General features: G+C 44.5%; 1 long non-coding RNA gene and 1 pseudogene across 3 annotated transcripts; one reads left to right on the forward strand and one right to left on the reverse strand.

Moving 5' to 3' along the window:
* Positions 1-1,406: 1,406 nt before the first annotated feature.
* LOC120289624 lies at positions 1,407-4,090 on the forward strand. 3 transcript variants are annotated; one of them, XR_005547723.1, is made up of 7 exons: positions 1,407-1,729; positions 1,809-2,033; positions 2,116-2,221; positions 2,555-2,635; positions 2,883-3,011; positions 3,293-3,596; positions 3,818-4,090. It is a non-coding gene; the product is annotated as an uncharacterized LOC120289624 (long non-coding RNA). The 3 variants fall into 3 exon arrangements; XR_005547722.1 differs by lacking the exon at positions 3,818-4,090 and having other exon boundaries at positions 2,555-2,786; positions 3,293-3,722; XR_005547721.1 differs by lacking the exon at positions 3,818-4,090 and having other exon boundaries at positions 3,293-3,722.
* Positions 4,091-4,396: 306 nt separating this feature from the next.
* On the reverse strand, positions 4,397-9,610 carry LOC120289595 (annotated as a pseudogene).
* Between the last annotated feature and the right edge of the window lie 5,553 nt (positions 9,611-15,163).

Below are 15,163 nucleotides of genomic sequence, written 5' to 3' on the forward strand. Positions count from 1 at the left end.
AACTCGTCCGTGACCCGACTTGGCTCACGTCCAAGGAAAAGCCCTAGCTCCGGTGGCCGGTGTAGCCAGTCCACGTACTCGTCCACGCGAGCGCAAATCCTCCCGGCCCTCTAGCCCGCGCTCTCCTTCTTCGCCACGCCGTCGGCCCTACCTAGGTCCACCGAGATCCCCCTCGCGACCGATCGGGCAGCGGCCGACAGGACAACACCCGGCCGACGACGGGAGCCCGGGCGCCGCCGGAACGAGACCGAGGCCGCCTCCCTCCGCCGGGAGGCCGACGGCTTCGCGGCGGAGGCGGGCGACGTCTTCGGCCCGAGGGAGGGGGAGGACGAGTAGATACCAGAGACGGAGGACGCCATCGGCGCGGCGGCGGCTCGGAGTCGGAGTTGATGACGAGTTCGTCGGAGGGAGGCACCGGACGGGAGGCCCGTGAGTTGCCGAGAGACCACGCAGCACAAACCTCGATCTCCACGTTGGAAACAGCTTGGAGGCGAAGGTTTGAGAAACCAGTTGCGACACGGCGGGGCTCTTGGAGGAGGCGACGTGACGAGGTAGATGATCGGCGAGGCTTTTTGAGAGGCGGAGGCGGAGGGGGTGGGATGCGCCGAGAAGGAAACGGAGGAAATAAGTGCAGCTCGCTCCGTCTCGCTCTTCCACGAAAGAGAGACAAAATCAAAAAATTCAAGCAAGAGAGAGAAAATTTAAGCGGGAGTGTTGCGCATTTATTACCCGTCCTTTCTTACGCCAACCGAGTCGAGCCGAGCCGAGCCAACAGCCGAGTTATTTGGAAGAGAGAGAGAGAGAGAGAGAAAGAAGCGCCGAGTCGAGATCGAGGAGAGGAAGATGGCGCCCGACCTTATGGGTCTCACGAGGACACGTGTCGCGCTCCCACCGCCTTCTTGTTTGCCAGGCTGTCTACATAAGACGTACCCAATATTTTCTCTCCTCTGTCCCTCTCCATTTTTTCCTTTCGAAAATTTGAATTTGAAAATCTCTCTCCGCGCTCGTTTCTGCTCCGCCATGCATCAAGCGGCCATTCTCCCGCCGTCGTCGACGAACCACATTACGGCTGCCCCAACTCCGGTGCTCGCTCGCTTCTCTCTTCGGGCTCGTTGCTGCTCTGTCGTGTTCGTTCCGGCGTTCCCGGGATCGCAGATGCAGCACACGGAGGAGAAGCAGGCCTCTTCGAGCTCCCCTCAACGTCGGCGAGCGTCGCCCGCCGAGCGAGACCCCCACACACCGGAAGGCTCGGAGGCGAGGTTGCTGGAGAAGAAAGGTTGAGCCCCTCCGCCTCCGCTGGTTGCTTCCATCGCCCCCCACCCTGACGCCGACGCCGCCGACGCTCCTCCGCCTCCCTCTCGCGACGTCCGCTTTGCTCTCTCTCTCTCTCGCGGTCGTGCCTCTCTTCCAGCGAAACGCAACGCCGACGGCCCTCCACCTCCGCCTCCGCCGGTTCACTCCGTCGCCCTCGACTCCGACGCCGCCTCCTCCCCTGAACCCGACTCTGACGCCAACGCCCCTCCGCCTCCCTCTCGCGACCTCTAGTCCCCTTTTCTTCTTGTTCCCTCGCCCTTGGCCTCCAAATGCTGATGTTTCCAATAGCAGTAAGTTCTCCAAGGTAGTTGAGTATTTCCGGTTGGTGGGACATGTAATGGCTAAAGCTCTTCAAGATGGACGGCTTTTGGACCTGCCAATGTCTCCAACGTTCTATAAGCTTGTGCTTGGACAAGTAGGCACCTTCCTCATGATCTCTTTTGTGAAAGCTGCATTTTGCATAAAGTGATATAACTCTACTTCATTTGATCCAGGAGCTTGATTTGCATGATATCATCTCTTTTGATGCCGAGGTTGGGAAGGTATAGGAAGAGTTGCATGCTCTTGTTTGCCATAAACGATTTCTGGAATCAAGCAGTGACGACAATCGTGATGCAATTGCTGATTTACATTTTCGCGGGGCCTGAATTGAAGATCTCTGTTTCGATTTTATACTTCCTGGTTATCCGAACTATGTCCTGAAGTCAGGGGACGAAACTGTATGGCTTTGTGACTTACATTACTAATTGCGTCTAGAGCTTTTGTTTTTTATTTGGAATTTATTTCCTTGTTATTTTTCAGGTTGACATAAATAACCTGGAGGAATTCTTATCCTTGGTGGTTGATGCGACTGTCAAAACGGGAATTGCTCGACAGATGGGAGGCATTCAGAGCAGGGTTCAATCAGGTTAAGTGCCTTCATGGTCTTTGATGAAATAAGTTCGTGTGCTATGAAACCATTGTGATAACTTCGCCAACTTTGTTGCCTGAAAGGGATAATCCTCTATTAAAAAAATGTGTGATATGAAAACAAGAGGGCTTTAGGCCATACAGCTTTGATAAGAATGGCATAAAGTATTGTGCAGTTATACCAAACATCTTGATTTGATGATTCTGTCATGGCTTTATTCTTGCATGGCAGCTCAGTTAACTCATGCTTTAAAACTAAAAATATAATGGTGAGCGTGATTCTCTTTTCTCGCTTTAGAATTGTACCTGATTTGCGGTATATGTTGGTCAGGTTTTTGACATCTCATCTCTACAAATATTTACTCCACATGCACTGGACTATCTACCCTGTGGCTGTAGAGAGATGTGGGAGGTAAATTTGGCATTGGCATTGTCATCAAGCTTTACCAGACACTCGGCAAATGTATTTTAGTTGTCCATAGAAATTTTCCCAGGAAGAGACACTTGCGGAGCACATAAAATTTGATCATGGCTACACTGCTAAGAGCCCAGCAATTTTATATGTGTGTTTCTTCAGTAGATCTGGAGCTCTGTTTTGGTTGTGGTTATTGGCTTCTTAAAAGCTCACAGATTTTTTTTTTTTTTTTTTTTAACAATAGTTACTTGAGATCATGGGATAGTTCACACCTGAGCAGCAGCGGGCCTTCTGCCAGTTTGTTACCGGGGCTCCAAGACTTCCTCCAGGTGGTCTGGCTGTACTGAATCCAAAGCTGACAATTGTGCGGAAGGTATGAAATGATTAGATAACATGGATCCATATCGAAGGGGCACTCTTGATCTTTGCATTACTTCGTGAACTTGCCAAGTAGCATCAGATATGGATTTACAAGTACACTGTAGCATTTGGTGTAATTAGGCTCCTAGCTCATGTGGATACAGTGTCATTTGGAATTTTATGTGCATGCTTTTTCGATCACTCATTTTTATGAAGATCTAGCTGCATGTGCTGATTTAGTTGTGGATCACCAAAGTAATTCAAGCCGTAATAATTTTGTTCTCATTTGTGCAGCATTCTTCTACTGCCAGTACTGTACCAACTAATGGAACTGGTCCTTCAGAGTCGGCAGATGACGACTTGCCAAGCGTGATGACTTGTGCTAATTACTTAAAACTTCCCCCATATTCTTCAAAGGTACCATATATAATTGTAGAAGTTCATTATTCTGTCTGTTCACTGTCATTAGTCATTTGCATCTATCGCTAACTATTTGCTGCAACTTAAACAGGAGATTACGTACAAGAAATTGCTTTACGCTATCAATGAAGGGCAAGGATCTTTTGATTTATCGTGAGATTTTAAGACTAACAAAAAGGTCTGTGTAAATTAGAAGATGGGGTCAATATCTGGTCTTTGATGATCTTGGTGTTGGAAGTAGCATCATGTTCTGCAGATTTCCCAAGAAATGGCATCATTTTTTGTCCTAAATATAGGCAATCCAAATGTCTCCCATGTAAGGTTTTGCAGTCTTGGTTTGTTGGCAGCTTCTGTTTTTCTTGACAACTGTTGCTAAGCCTTTGCATCTTCTTCTTTCAGATTTTGATTGGATTTTATTCAGGAAGCCCGGAGCTGTAATGAGAGAATTTGAAGCCTACCCTTGCAGCCTACTAGAGCGTGTAAATAAATAGTGCCCATTTGTTTTTGCCCCCTTTCCATTTCAACTTGCTCTATTTAACTATCATACATGTATGTCATAAAAGATGGATTTGAAGGGAGTAAGAAACGACAAAAATAGCTTTATCCTCTTCTATACCTACTTTCGATGTTTATTCTATTATTGCATAATCGAATGGAAGCGATTTCGTTCAATTGGTTTGCTCGTGGATGTGTGGCGTCTGCATTTGTGGTTTCTAATGCAGAAAGAATATCTAGTTTGGTGGAACCATCCGTGCTAATTATGTTGGATGTTTTGCCAATTCATGTTCAAAAAATGTACTGTGGATGAGTTTGATCCTTGTGCCGACTGTTCTTTTCCGAGATGCTTTCATGGTAATGAAGAGAATAAGCTGCTCGTAACCCCTCCGATGAGCCAGAAGACCTAGTCTTTAAAGGGACTTTGTGGTGTTGTGCTTGAACATGTTCGCATTAGGATATTGTCAGCATAGGGTTCATAAGTTCATCGTAGATGGTAGGCCTTTGAAGGAAGGTCACCCTGTAGAGGATGAAAATTTTATTCATGTGTCGTGAAGAATTACAAATGTTAGCTAAGTAATGCTTTTAAAACCATCTGTAGAGGAAAATTATAGGCCACCCTGTGCTTCTAGTGGGAGCACTTGGCCTGGATAGCTAATGTCTTCATTATACCGGGACAGCCATCATTGCCCTTGTCGAAGAGCCCTTGCTCAATCGGAACCGTGCAGCTAGTTTTTCCCAGGCAATGTTTCTCGACGACGTCCTTGGAAATGGGTGATGTGCACTTTCCGTAGTTGAAGTTCCCGCAGATGCCGTAAGGGTCGCCAAAGCTCGCAAACTCGATGGCCACAATCTTCTTGTGGTTGGCGCATTTCAGGTGTGCTGCTGTTTTCACTTCGTCCAAGACCGTGCGGAAGTGGCTGTTCTTTCTTGCCCATGACTTCACACTGGGGGGATGGTTCTCGGTGATGTAACTGCAGATCGTGTCCCTGTCGACACTGAGGATCTCTATTGATTCAGGGTTGCCTCCGTCTTCGTCCAGCACAACGAGTAGATTGTCGGTTGAGTTTATGAAGGATCTTGGGATATGGTACCTGATAAAGCGAAGGGAAAACCGGATAAATCAAAATTGCGTTACATTTTACTTGGCGGTATCTTTCTTGGGTGAACTTTTGCAGGTACTTACTCCGACTGAGTTCGGGGAAAGGTAAGTGTACCAGTATTGGCCAATGCTCTTGCCATTGACCCAAACCATTCCCTTGGTCATTTGAGGCAAGCGAATGGCGACGGGTTGATCTCCTTCTGGAGCATCGAAGTATGTCTGCAAAAGCAATGATCAGTAGGCGATTGCATTTAGACAGTCTTATACATGACAATCGAGTTTTCAGACGATTCGAAAAGATGTAGCTAGTCAAATTTACACTGAATTCTCATGGGGCCTCTCCTCAGGAATTCAGAAACTAGCCAAGTGTTGATGGGATGCTAATGTTGGATCTATTGTCATATTCTCTGCATTTTACTAGTAAATTCCAATCTCACGATGACCTGAAGTGCGAAAATTCAGGATGCCATATCATGGTATGTTGTTAAAGAGAGATCATTTATGCCTTACCTTGTACCATGTAAGAGCACGCCCAACTCCCTTAGTAGCTTCCATCCATTGCACTCGGTACGACCCTGACTGTGTGTACACTCGGACCTTCTCTCCATCCAAGCCCACCTGCATCACAAATCCAATTTCATTTTGATCAATATTATTTACGAAAACAGGATGGTTTGTCTACTTTCGGCCACAGCCAATGTTCCTTTCTCGAGTCATCTATCTGTACCTGATGACCCCAGCCATTAAGTGTCAAATCCAGTGTCCCGGTGTTCAAACCTAGGATCATCACTAGACGAGGCCCTGCATATCGGTGCTCCATGTAGGCTCCGCTGTCCTACACGACTGGGCAAGATTCATCAGCCTAGTTCTCGAGTTAGAGGAAAAAGCACAAATGGAATCGATTAGAGCTTCTTACCGGGAGACCCACTGTTGAACCCAACAGAGAAATATGGTTCACTCCAGGCTTCAAGTCGATAGGCTTTTGCAGGACAAAGCTCTTGTCGACGTGACTGCCATGGGCAGATCCTGAACAATATCATCAACACGCTCTATTAATTTGCTTAATAATTGGCTAGCGGTTGCCATTCTCTGTTTTGAGTGCCTAATAAGTCAGTTGTTATTCTAAGAGTGAGATTGCTTACCGATGAACTCTCCATTTACAAATGCAAGCATTTGCATGACCGAGACTGGCTACGCGGAGAATTGGCTTTATGTCTTTTCGCATTGGCAGATCACGGACTCCCAAATCTAAGCTGCAATGAGTCGGTGCAGCATTCCAAATTTTTGCTTCAGTAAATTGCTATTACCAAAATTTTGCTCTCTTGACCGAAGAAAAGTCATCAATGCTAACCTTTTCGTAAACCACGCATAATCTGTGGTACCTTTAGTCAAACTGTAGAGCTCAGCTGGTATCTTGGCATTGACAGGCACTCGGTTGGCGTCTGGAATGATTTCCAGCGACATTTCCCACTTGAGCTTGTTTGCCTTCTCTCACGACCTCTAGTCGGCTTTTCTTCGGACTAGAGGTCGCAAGAGGGAGGCGGAGGGGCGTCGGCGTCAGAGTCGGGTTCAGGGGAGGAGGCGGCGTCGGAGTCGAGGGCGACGGAGTGAACCGGCGGAGGCGGAGGTGGAGGGCCGTCGGCGTCGCGTTTCGCTGGAAGAGAGGCACGACTTCGCGGAGGGGGAAAGAGAGAGCAGAGCGGACGTCGCGAGAGGGAGGCGGAGGAGCGTCGGCGGCGTCGGCGTCAGGGTGGGGAGCGATGGAAGCAACCAGCGGAGGCGGAGGGGCTCAACCTTTCTTCTCCAGCAACCTCGCCTCCGAGCCTTCCGGTGTGTGGGGGTCTCGCTCGGTGGGCGATGCTCGCCGACGTTGAGGGGAGCTCGAAGAGGCCTGCTTCTCCTCCGCGTGCTGCATCTGCGATCCCGGGAACGCCGGAACGAACACGACGGAGCAGCAACGAGCCCGAAGAGAGAAGCGAGCGAGCACCGGGGTTGGGGCGGCCGTAATGTGGTTCGTCGGCGACGGCAGGAGAACGGCCGCTTGATGCACGGCGGAGCAGAAACGAGCGCGGAGAGAGAGATTTTCAGATTCAAATTTTCGAAAGGAAAAAAATGGAGAGGGACAGAGGAACGAACGGAGCTTCTCTTTCCTTCGTTTGAGAAGGAAAGACAAAAGCTTAAACCGCAATAAATGCTCGACAGGAGAGAGAGTATGCAGGCTAGGAGGAGGAGAGAGGGCTCGGCAAGCTAGGAAGAGGGAGAGAGAGAGGGGAAGAAGGCAGAAGACGCAGAAGACACCAAATGGGCCCATCCCTCCACATGGCACCTCGTGAGTGGCCGGGGACCACGCTGACGTGGAGCTCCCGGACCACCCAATATTTTCTCGGCAGAGGGGGGCATCGGGCAAGGAAAAAGCAGAACGGGAAGAACAAAAAAAGGGTGAGAACAGAAGCACGGTGGGAGAGAACGGAGAGAGAGCAGAGAAGGGGGCCGAAGAGACGGAGAGAGCTTGAGCGAGAGAGGTGCTCGAGAGTGAGAGCTAGAGCGAGAGAAGTACTTGAGAGAGGGTGGAGAGCCAAAGAGAGGCTCGACCGTGCACGGAATCCGGCTCCCCGACGCCCTTCTTCTGCAACTGTGAGAAACCGAGAGAGCTGAGGAGGAGCTTGAAGGATTTTGATGAATAGAACAATGAATGGAAGCAAGAAGGAAAGATGATTCAGAGAGTAAAAATCGTCTATTATTCAACTGAGTGCTCTGTTTCAATGAATAAGAAAGTACATACTCTTGCCTTTCTCTTATCAGCTTTTATATCTGCTGAAATGCTCTAAACTGAATGAAAACTAACTAGCTTAACAGTACTAACAAACTAATTGAATTAAAGAACAGAGTTTGACTTTACAAATTGAAAATTGAAAACCGATTTCTCAAAGGTAAATCAATTTCACGAATTCTATAATCTCGTTGTTAACTTCTGTTTTTATCAGCTTTCTTATTGCTGCTACGAACTCACTTTCACCTTCTTCCTTTCCTCTATTCTTGAAGTCTTCTTTCTTCTTTCCTCTGTTTCTATCAGCACCCATATCTTGTGTTATACTCTTAACATCCCCCCTCAAATTGGTAGGAGGTAGTATACCGATACCCAATTTGATCCGTAGAGTAGAATGTGTGAGCCGTGTTAAGGCTTTAGTGAAAATGTCAGCAAGTTGACATTTGCTCGGAACATATTGAACTCGAAGAGAACTAGAAGAAACTTTCTCACGGACAAAGTGGAAGTCGACTTCAATATGTTTGGTGCGAGCATGGAGAACAAGATTTGTCTGTGAGTGAGATAGCAGATCGATTGTCACGTAAGAGAAGAGTTGGAGAATGCAAAGGTTGGCCAATATCACGGAGAACAAAACTAATCCAAGTTAGAACACAGTAGCCGAGGCAAGTGCTCTATATTCGGCTTCGTGGAGGAGCGAGAGACGTGAGATTGTTTCTTAGCTGCCCATGAAATGAGATTTGATCCAAGAAAGGTACAAGAACCGCTTGTTGATCGTCCTGGTCTCTACACAACGCCCAGCCCGCCCGCATCGAGAAGCCATATAAATGCATAGAGCCGTGGGAACGAATGAAGAGGCCAAGATGAATTGTGCCTTTAACATACCGAAGGACCCTTTTGAATCGATGAAGATCGCCTACAGTAGGCTGTTGCATTTTCTGGCATAATAGATTTGTGGCAAAAGCAAGATCATGACGTGTTATAGTCAAATATTGTAATCCACCAACTAAACTTCGATATTCAACTGGATTGGAGAGAAGGGTGTGATCGGTTTTGAGGATAACCGGTTGGTGGACAAGGGAGTGGAGATTGGTTTATAGTCGACCATGTGTGCTCGTTTGAGTAGGTCAAGAGCATATTTAGTTTGACACAAAAACAATTCTGTAGTGGTACGTTTTGCTTCAATTCCTAAGAAGTAGTGAAGATGGCCAAGATCTTTCATATGAAAGTGAAGACCGAGAGACCGAATCGTACTATGTAGTAATGTGTCCGAGCCGCTGGGCCAAGATAATGTCGTCCACATATAATAGCAGCAGGACTATCTCTTGGCCATTTCTCAATATAAAGAGAGATGGATCGTGGTACTATTTAAGAAACCAACTTCAAGGAGGAAGTTGCTGAACTTATCGAACCAGGCATGTGGTGCTTGGCGAAGCCCATAAAGGGACTTCTTAAGAAGACAGACATGCCGAGATTTGTGTGGATGAACAAAGCCGAGGTCGCCGCATATAGACTGTTTCATTCAAGTTGCCATGAAGAAATGCATTTTTCACATCAAGTTGATGGATCTCGCCACTCGTACTATTGCAACCGAGAGCACAACACGGATAGTGGCATGCTTGACAACAGGGCTAAATGTTTCTGTAAAATCCACTCCTTCTTCCTGATGAAAGCCCTTGGCTACTAACCGAGCCTTTAGACGATCAAGACTGCCATTTGGTGCAAGTTTTGTCTTGTATACCCACTTGCAGCCAATAACATTCATCTGGCTAGTGCGAGGAACTAGTATCCAAGTCTGATTTTCATCTAATGCATCCATTTCATCTTTCATGGCTCTATACAGCCTTGATCTCGCTAGTGCAGATTTAAGTGAGCGTGGCTCAGAGGCACTTGATATTCAGCTAAGCGGGCATATCGAGGATTGATCTTTACAATGCCGATTTGGATCTAGTTTGCATAGGATGAGTAGATGATATGTGTGATGAGATAATTGGGGAAGAAGAAGTTCGAGCAATGTAGGATCACCGGGTGATTCGGTGGTGGAGATAGGAGCTCCCGATTAACAGAGTTAGTTCGAGACAAATGATCCAAAGAAGAGGTTGAGGAGGATGCTGAATTTAAAGAATCAGCAGATGTTATGGGCAATGGAGATGAAGACAAGGCTGAATGTGATTCGAACTAGGAGAGTCCCGTAAGTGAGCTGCGGTGATGATGTTGTTGTTCGTAAATGGTTTGTATGTTCGTATAATGTGGATTGTTTGCCTTCTTCATTTGGAGAGTTGAAGAATTGAGCTTCCTTTGTCCACGTTGATATAGTTTTGTATGATGAGGATAGTCGCCGTCGGTTTCGAGTGAATGGAAAGAAACTTTCATCAAATACAACATGGCGACTAATGTATATATGACCAAAGTGGTGGGAATAAGACACCGATATCCCTTATGGCGATCACTGTAACCTAAGAATACACAAGTAAGAGATCTTGGATCAAACTTGTTTTGTGCATAGGGTCTGAGACATGGATAGCATGCACACCCAAAGATCCTGAGATGATCATAACTTGGTTGTTGCTGATATAGCATAGTGTAGGGCGACTTCATTTGTAACTTTGGAGTGGGAAGTAGATTAACCAAGTAGTTTGCTGTTATAAATGCATCAACCCAAAACTTTAAAGGAAGTCTTGCATGATAAAGCATAGCCAGACCAATCTCAATAATGTGTCGATGTTTTCTTTCGGATATGCCATTCTGTTCAAGTGTGTAAGGACAGGACAGACGTTGTTGAATTCCACAATTCTGTAGATGAGACTTGAATTTGTGGCTGATGAATTCTCCTCCACCATCACATTGGAAGACCTTGATTCTACAATCAAACCGATTTTCTACTAACTTCGAAACATGAGAAAGACATTATAGAAATCTGACTTTAGTTTCAGCGGATAAAGCCAGCTAAATCGAGAGAAGTTGTCCACAAAAATCACATAATACTTGAAGTGCTGAAATGAATTAACTCGGAGAAGGTCCCGAGATGTCACAATGAATCTGTTCTAAGGGTCTAGAAGCTACGAGTCTCGATAATGGGAAGGGTAAAGCAAAGGTTTTAGCTATTTTACAACTCCCGCATATAGGCGCAGCTTTGTATTGCAAAAGTGAATGAACTGCTGATTCTTCATGTACTCCAAGACCTTCAAGTTTGTGTGGGCTAAACGTTGGTGCCACACATCTTCTCCAACTGTCCTGTGTTTTTGAGTAAAGAGGACTTCTGTAACACGCGGGTCTACTCGGTAGAGTCCATTAACTTTCCTTCCGAGCATCTTGATTCTGCTGGATGAGTGATCCTTTATATATACACCGATTTTGTCAAAGACAAATGAGCAAGGATAATCATCAGTTAATTTTGAGACTAACAGAAGATTTTTCTTAATTTCTGGAACAATTAACACATCATTCAAAGGTAAAGTATCCACTATAGTAGGTAGGAAGGCATCACCAATATGAGTAATAGGTAAGCATAAGCCATTACCAATCATAATAGTATCATTACCAATGTGTTTAGAGGAATTGTGAAGAATACCAGCATTAGCGGTGATGTGAAGCTGTTGCGCCGGTGTCCGGATACCATTCATTGCCACTGGTTCTTCAAGATGCATTTCTGCTAGTGCTGTTGGTATTTCCTCGCCTTGATAAGAGTTGTCGAATCTATACCAACAAAGGAAGAGCATCATGTCCAGGACGTTTGCGATCTCGACACTCTAATCGAGTGTTTTCGTCACTCTATTTTCCCGCAGATTTTTATGAAGGGTTTGGATTTGATGAGTTAGAGGGATATGTCTTGATATCTGGATTTCTTTGTGTGGAACCAGCATACGGTCTAAAACCTTGACCAGAACCAATGCCAGGGATAGTGTTGAATTGCTTGAACTGTTGTTCCCCTTGATCATAACTTGGATTATTCTGTCTGTAGCTTATACTTCTACCAGAATATCCATAGCTGCGATATCGATTATTAAATGGACGTCCTCTTCCATAACTCCTGCCTCCACGAATATATCCTCTTGGTTCTCCAAAACCGACATTTGTGCTGGTTCTCGTCAAAAACTTCTCTTTGTAGAAGTTCAGTTTTCCTTTGGCCATAATAGGCTAGATTAGACCGAACCGATTTGACGAGTAGTTCGTAATCTTGCTTCAAATCTCTCCAAATGTGATATCACCTCATCATATTCAGGTTGTGGTTTTAAGCAATATATTGTGGTCTTAAAACTTTCATACTGACCTAAACCTTCCAAAACTCCAAACAATTTTGTTATTTCATCAATAGGTTTCCCTATGGCCTTGAGTTGATCACAGATAGACTTGTATTCCCTAAGATATATAGCCAAAGCTCGATCACGTTTCTGACATCCTTGCAACTTCCCTCTTAACTCAAATTCTCTGGCCACAGACTTTTGTGTGAATCGGTTAAGTAGTGTCTCGCAAACTTCAAACGCAAAGATCTAAACCAATTATTAGGCTAAGTATGTTCTCTAAGACAGCACCACTAATCCATGACGACACAAGTTGATCTGTCTTAATCCAATCATTGTAATCAGGGTTTATAATTTCAGTACTGTTCTTCTCCTTCAATTTGCAATGATTTGGCAGGTGGTGGACTTTCTCCACTAACAAAACCGAACAGATCTTGACTTCTTAAAAACCTATGAAACTGAGCTTGCCAAAGAAGAAAATTTTCTTCGGCTAATTTGATGGTAACAAAGTTTGAGATGTTAACATGAATAGGGAATGGATACTTCTGCACCCTTGCTGCCATTTTCACATTCAGATTCTTGAGGATTCTTTATTACTGAAACTAATCCCCTACTGATTTTGCATAACAGAGAACAGAGTTGTGATTCTATTACCAATGATGATAAGAACTTGATTTAGAAGAAGAAACAACTCATTGTTCTTCTTTAGTATTGAAAACCGATTTCCAGATCCTCAAATGACGAGTACATACCACCATCAACACCAGAAGACAGCAATCGATGAAGCTTCAATCCGCTGTAGATTCATCATCTTTTCATTGAGAAGAAGGTGGATTCATACTCTCGTGAAGATGCTCACCATCAACACCAGAAGACAGCAATCGATGAAGCTTCAATCTCGCTGTAGATTCATCATCTTTTCATTGAGAAGAAGGTGGATTCATACTCGGGAAGACTGCTCCGATACCATGAAGGATTTTGATGAACAGAACAATGAATGGAAGCAAGAAGGAAAGATGATTCGAGAGTAAAAATCGTCTATTATTCAACCGAGTGCCTGTTTCAATGAATAAGAAAGTACATACTCTTGCCTTTCTCTTATCAGCTTTTATATCCGCTGAAATGCTCTAAACCGAATGAAAACTAACTAGCTTAACAAGTACTAACAAACTAATCGAATTAAAGAAAGAGTTTGACTTTACAAATTGAAAATTGAAACCGATTTCTCAAAGGTAAATCAATTTCACGAATTCTGTAATCTTTGTTGTTAACTTCTCCGTTTTTATCAGCTTTCTTATTGCCGCTACCGAACTCACTTTCACCTTCTTCCTTTCCTCTCGTTCTTGAAGTCTTCTTTCTTCTTTCCTCTGTTTCTATCAAAGACCCATATCTTGTGTTATACTCTTAATGTGAGCCGAGAGGAACCAGAGAGAAACCGAGAGGGAGGGAGGGAGAGCGAGAGAGGAGAGGACGACTCGAAGGGAGAGAGAGATCTCGAAGGAAAGCTTCGCCATCGTCAGTCGTCCGCCCGAGAGCCGCCGTCCGCCACCGCGGCCCACCCGAATCAGGTAAGTCCCCTGGGTCTTTGTGTGTGCTCTCTTTCTCGGGTATACCAGACCGAGGCTCGTGGCCGTTCAGTTCACGCGAGCTCCGGCCTGCATCGCCTTACTTTTTGTTTCTGATGTCTTGTTTGTCGTGTGTCGAAGATCCCGTTATGGTTCGAGCTTCGTTGAGCCCAAAACCCCTCGTTATAGTAGCGTACCTCGTGTTTGACAAAATGTCCCAGAGAGAACTGCGAAGCAACCATGTTGAATCTCGGTTTGGTTCGTGCTTGCTCTTATATACGTCGGACCGTGCCTGCCTTTTATGTTTCCATTGCGATTTCATACGATTTTCGTGGAGCAATTGTGTATTCTTGAGCCGAAGGGGTTTTTTGTGCTCGAAAATGGTTTGGCCGCCGGCGTTTGTGGCTGATGGTGGTCGTCGCCGGTCGGAGTGGACAACCGATAGATATTGGCGGTTCGGCGGTGGAAGGGTCGCTAGTTGCTATGCTGGTTTTGCTGTCTGGGTGAAGTTTGGGGGAAGGCATAGAAGTAGCGTCCGGCGTGCAGAGAACGCACGAAGAAGAAGAATTCCAAAAGGCAAAAGAAAAATAAAAGGAAAATAAAAGAAAAGAAAAGAAATAAAAAAAAAAGGAAAAAAAGAAGAAGAAGTGGCTTCGGGAATAGGAGTCGCTGAAAAGGGCGGGAGACTGCAGTGAATAGGACAAAAGAGGAAAGGACAAACGAAAAAAATAATTAAAAAATTTAAAATTTAAAATTTAAAATTAAAAAAATCGGAAAAAAAATATAAATTCAAAATTTTCGGAAAGGTCAATAACTTTAAGAAAACATTAAAAATTGAAATTGTTTTTAGAAAATATTGAAAATTCCAGTTTTTTAATAAAAAATAAAAAAATAAAAAATGATAAAAATTAGAAAAATAAAAAAATTGAAAATTGAAAAATGTCAGGAAATTCAAATTTTCTTTTGAAAATTTTTACAAAAAGACTTGATGAGCTATTTTCTCAAAAATTAGAAGTTTCTTAACTCTAAAATTATGCTAAAAGATTGAGTAAACCCTTAGGATTTTACCTTAGGGTTTCAATTGTTCTCATAGATAATTACCCTTGTTTGCATACTTTTACTGTTTTGATCCCTTTAATCCAATTAAGATTGGCATTTATCTTTTCCTTAATGTTAAATATTTGCTCTCCCATGCAATTTATTTAAACATTTTCCTTGATTGTTAATTGTTATTTTAATGGTTGTGTACTCGCATAATCACCTCGCATGTTAGTGGATAGGTATAAAATCAATTCAAACTACTTGAAAAAAATCATTTTTTCTAAAATGAACAAAATTAGATATCGAAAGGGCACTAATTGGTTAATTAGTATAATCAAGTCCCTGACCTAGATTTTGCGTAGAAAGTGTAGGATACTATTCACTTGGTTTTTCGCCGACCCCAATAGGCTAGTGGCGATTCCTTTTTGCAAAATTCTTAAAAATACCCCAACGTCACGTGAGGTATGAGCTTGGAAGAGTCTACGCCTAATCATGGGTCATAGGCCGTTCTTTAGGCAAAGTAGGTCGGGACAGAGT

The sequence above is a fragment of the Eucalyptus grandis genome, chromosome 11 (genome assembly GCF_016545825.1).
Source record: "Eucalyptus grandis isolate ANBG69807.140 chromosome 11, ASM1654582v1, whole genome shotgun sequence".
Taxonomy (NCBI): Eukaryota; Viridiplantae; Streptophyta; class Magnoliopsida; order Myrtales; family Myrtaceae; genus Eucalyptus; species Eucalyptus grandis.